We start from the raw sequence: 5652 nt of genomic DNA on the forward strand, positions 1-5652 counted from the left end.
TCACAGAAAAAGCAAGAGAATTCCAGAAAAACATTTACTTCTGCTTTATTGGCTACCTAAAGTCTTTGACTATGTGGATCACAAGAAACTGGAAAATTCTTAAAGAGATGGGAATCTCTTTAAGACCATCTTACCTGTCTCCTGAGAAACTGGTATGCAGATCAAGAAGTAACAGTTAGAACCAGAGATGGAACAATAGCCTGGTTCTAAATTGGGAAAGGAGTGTCAAGGCTGCATATTGTTACCCTGCTTATTTAACTTATATGCAGAGTGCATCATGTGAAATGCCAGGCTGGATGAAGTACAAGCTGGAATCAAGAATGCCAGGAGAAATATCAATAACTCCAGATATGCAGATGACACCACCCTTATGGCAGAAAACGAAGAGGAATGAAAGAATCTCTTGATGAAGGTGAAAGAGGAGCGTGAAAAAGCTGGTTTAAAACTCAACATTCAAAAAACTAAGATCATGGCATCTGGTCCTATCACTTCATGCAAATAGATGGGGAAACAATGGAAACAGTGACAGACTCTTTTCTTGGACTCCAAAATCACTGCAGATGGTGATTGCAGCCATGAAATTAAAAGATTCTTGCTCCTTGGGAGGAAAGCTATGCCAAAGCTAGACAGCATATTAAAAAGTAGAGATATCACTTTGCCAACAAAGGTATGTATTGTCAAAGCTATGGTTTTTCCAGTAATCATGTATGGTTGTGAAAGTTGGACAATAAAGAAAGTTGAGTGCTGAAGAATTGATGCTTTTGAACTGTGGTGTTGGAGAATACTCTTGAGAGTCACTTGGACAGCAAGAAGATCAAACCTGTCAATCCTAAAGGAAATCAACCCTGACTATTCATTGGAAAGACTGATGCTGAAGCTTAAGTTCCAATACTTCAGCCACCTGATGAGAAGAGCCAACTCATTGGAAAAGACCCTGATGCTGGGAAATATTGAAGGCAGGAGGAGAAGGGAACCAAAGAAGATGAGATGGTTGGATGCCATCCCCAACTCAATGGACATGAGTTTGAGCAAGCTCCAGGAGTTGGTGATGGATGGGGAAGCCTGGCGTGCTGTGGTCCATGAGGTCACAAAGAGTTGGACACGACTGAGCAACTGACCTGAACTGATCTCTGATGGCCTTGGCCTTTAGCTTCTTGAGGCAGGATTTCGGTTCCTGGCCAAAGATTGAGGTCAGGCTGCGGCAATGAAAGCACTGTATCCTAGCCACTAGACCAGTGACCAGTGACAAGGCCTGGCCCTTCAGCTTTGTAGAAATGAATTCCCACAAAGACACAAAGTGGTGAAACAGGTAAAGTGTTTATTAGGAGGAAAGAGTGTACAGTGCGTGTGGGTAGACACATGGGTGGACTTAGAGAGAGAGTCTCACCCTGGTGGTAGTTTGAATCACTCATATGGATAATTTCTGCTGGGTTTCCTTTGGCCAATATCTTGCTTTGCCTGGTTCTGAGTCCGTATTTGGTGTATCTCAGAAACCTCCCATGTGTGTGCACACATCTCCCAGCCAAGGTGGATTCTGGTGGAGAGGCCTATGGGTATGCTGACATCACTCTCTTTTTTGACCTCCAAGGAGCCTCTCTGCAAGTGTATAGTTGGGAAGGTGTCCTTGATCATGAGAATGAAAAATATATGGTCTCTGTCTTTTATCTGGGCAGGGCTCAGCTCCTGTCTTGCGCTTGCTGTTTTGGAGTATCTGTCCATAGGGGACAGACTCCAGATACTCAGCCTGGAGTTCGTCCCCTGGGATCCATCTCTCTCCTGCATCAAGACAGCAGGCAATCTAAAGGATAAATCCATTTTCCCATCTCTAACCATGAGTTCGATAAAACTCTTCCCCAAGGAGGTGCAAAGGACCTTAACTGGCAGAATGATTATACTTGGTGGGACTACATCAAAAGATTTTCCTTCTGAAACTCTGGCCAGATATAGATTTATTAGATTTATAATAAATAAGTGCCATTAGCTATGAGAACAGCAAAAGCAATGGAGAAGCAGTCAGGCTGTGGGTAGTTGAGGCAAAGAGGCTTTGCAGTGTTAGCCTGGAGTGGTTGCAGAAAGAAACAGAATGCACCACAGTTATTGAAACATCTCTGCTCCCAGAAGAGGCCAGAACAACCATGTGGTTGTATTTGGTGAGGCCAGTTCAGAGTGGTTCAAATATTTCAAGTTCTCTGCTTTCTGGGCACAAGGAAGATTATACCCCATCCTTCCCTCCACCTTGGATCAGGGCATGAGACTTGCCTGGTCTATGAGATGCAAGAAGTGATGGGTATCAGTTCTGTGTAAGAGGTAGCACACCCTTTGCCATGGTTTCTGCCTCCTGCTGCAGAAATCATGGAAACAAGGTTTAGCTAGAGCATATACCAGCCTAAGATGGGCAGAGTCCTCCCTGCCAGCTTGCACAGGTCATGTAGCAGGAGCAAGAAGTAAACTTTTTGGTCAAACCACTGAGATGTTGAAGGTTTGGCTACTTTGGCATAACATAGTTTATTCTACCCAATAGACTGTCTCTAAGCTTTGATTTCTTCTAAGCTTTGGTACCTACCTCATTGGGTTATTATATGGGGAAAAGAAATGAAGTAATTTACAAAAAGTGTTTCACTCAATGTCTGGCACACAGCAGGTACTTAATAAATGTTAATGCTTGCTGTTATTGTTGTTGAGGTTGGGGATGCCTATATAATATGCCTAAATGACTTTGCAATACTGTGTGGGTTTCCCAGGTGGTACTAGTGGTAAAGAACCTGCCTGCCAATACAGGAGACAAAAGATGTGGGTTCGATCCTTGGGTCAGAAAGATCCCTGGAGGAGAATATGGCAAGCCACTGCAGTATTCTTGCCTGGAGAATCCCATGGGCAGGGGAGCCTGGCAGGCTATAGTTCACAGGGTCGCAAAGAATCAGACATGACTAAAGCAATTTAGCACAGCACATGTGATACTGTGTTCAGAGTTTATTTAAACTTTTAGAATTTTGGTATCTTGCCCTCTCACCTAATCAGAAATTCCATATGAGGCACCCTTGATTCCCTCCTATTAGAACAGTTTCCAGAGTAGACAGAGTCTTATAATGCCTGGTCCTATTGACCTCCTCTTCTCTCTGACACCACTACCTAGTAATCCCGTAATATATAGTTTAATAAAGCACAAAAACCAGCCTTGTGATGACAGCCCATTTAGGGAGGCACTGTGCTTTCAGTGGGCAGCTGGAGACCTAGCCTGCACAGGCCTTCTAGTACATCTGTGATTTCAAGGACCCCTTTCCCACAAATATCCAGTAATTGGAAGAGTAACTTGTGATTTGTCTGACTTGGGCTTCTGTACATGTTCTGGCCTGAGTCTCATTTAAGTGTGTCCAATCTGCACACAAGGTGTAAACCAACTGACTTGAAGAGACTTGAATTCCATGGGTGACCAATAAGCAGGTGTGTGTTGTGAACTCTTCCCAGAGGCTTGATGTGCTCTTGTCCCAGAAAACTTTTTAGAGGTTGCCATGTAGTAGGAAACCTTTGGGACATTTGGGAACAACGATAAGACTAGTGCAAGTATTGCCTGCACCCAGAATTTAAAGCGACCAATTCCTTTGGACTGATGCAAAATCCAAATTGGCCCAGTGTGTGTAAACTCACTACAATCAGGAATGTTTTGATTGCAAGAAACAAAAAACCAGCATAGACTAAAAAGAAAAGTTACTGGCTGTCTTCACTGAGATATGAAATGAAGAAAAATACCAGCTTCAAGGATGGCTGTATCTGGGTATCCAAATGATGTCATTGACTCTTTCTCAAGCCCTACTCTGACTTACTTTCTCTGTATTGATTTGCTTTTCATCAGTATTTCACATGGTGGCAAGGATAGCATCAACACCTCTAGAATTCTGTTTCTCTTACACCAATGATCCCAGCAAAAAAGCTGTGCCTCTATTTAAATAGTTCCAGGAAAAGTACTGAGGATGACTCTGGGGTTAATTTTTCTAATCTACAAAGAATTTCTGCAAATTGAAAAGATTTAAAAAATTCAATAAAGAAATAGGCAAAGGGTAGGAGTAGGCAATTTTCAGAAGAGGAAGTGCAGATGGCTAATAAGCAAACTAAATTATGCTCATTTTTATGGGGGAAGGAAAATGTAAATAAAAATGACAATAAGATCATGTTAGAAATTCATCAGTTTGGCTAAAACTGAAATGATTCATAATCCATGATTTGTGATTGTGTGGGATAAATAAAGGCTCTCATATTTTGCTGGAATGAGTAAGATTGCTTTAACCATTCAAAAAAAAATCTGGAAGTAGCTGCTGAAATTTAAAATATATATACTCTTTGACCCAGCCATTTAACTTTGGATAAACAGAAATAAAAATACCAGATCAGTAGCAAAATGTTTATTACAATATATCTGATACTTGCAAAAATATGGAAGCAATCTGAAAGTCCAAAATAGGGAATTGAATAACTTATATTATTTGTGTTCTGGAGTTTCATGCAGCTATTAAAAATAGTATTTGGCTATACATCTATAATCTCCTTCTAAGAAAAAACAGCAAATTGATACAGTAAGACCCAATTTTTGAAAAAAATGAAAATTTATTCCAGTGACTTTTTATGTATGAAGGTTTGCATTCTGCTGCTGCTGCTGCTGCTATGTTGCTTCAGTTGTGTCTGACTCTGTGCGACCCCATAGACAGCAGCCCACCAGGCTCCCCCATCCCTGGGATTCTCCAGGCAATAACACTGGAGTGGGTGAAGGTTTTCATGAGATGGGAAAAAATATGGAAAGATACATACTAAATAGTTGATATTAGTTACTTTGAAGGGAAGGGGTCTTGTGGGTATATATTGCTATTGTAGTTTGAAAGAAAAAATCATTATAGTTTATATAAAAAAAGAACAAAGTGTTCTCATGTCCCTGAAACACATTATAACAAAGGGCAGGTACAGAGTGGCACCCTAACTCTTAGGGTGGGCATAGGGGGATAGGCATGCCTCGTCAAGGCTCTTTTAAAGTGCCTTCTGGCCAGTACTGGCTGTGATGTTTGCACTGCCAAGCTCTGCCACAAGGGGATGTATCTGTCATCTGTTGGCCCTGATCACACTGGGCCTTCTGTCTGAAGAATGGACACATTGGATTCATGGGGGCCTGCATCTTATATTTCAGCAAATGTGATATATGTTGTGCCTGCAATTCATAGGTTCTCTTATGAATTGAATCTGTTGAGTCTGGTTACCAAAAATCTTTGTGTTCATGAGATCCAAGCCTTGTGATTTTATTTGGTTGTGTGAAGGCTCCTATTGTTAGTTAATGTTGTCCATAGATCATGCATGGAGGCCTGATATTCAAACTGAGTAATGGACTAAAGGGCAGAGGACTTTTGACTTGGCTTATTTTCCCTTTCACTTCATTGTTATTTATTTGTTTATTTTTGGCTGTCGGGTCTTAGTTGCAGCACATGCAATCTTTCTTTACATCATATGGGATCTTAGTTCTCTGACCAGGGATCCAACCTGAGACCCCTGCATTGAAAGGTGGATTCTTAACCACGAGACAACCAGGGAAGTCCCCATTGTTATTCTCATTTCAATAATAACAACAACATTGTGAGACATAACCAGGGAGTTGATATTATTCTTGGGGATCTA

The sequence above is a fragment of the Capra hircus genome, chromosome 25 (assembly GCF_001704415.2).
Source record: "Capra hircus breed San Clemente chromosome 25, ASM170441v1, whole genome shotgun sequence".
Taxonomy (NCBI): domain Eukaryota; kingdom Metazoa; phylum Chordata; class Mammalia; order Artiodactyla; family Bovidae; genus Capra; species Capra hircus.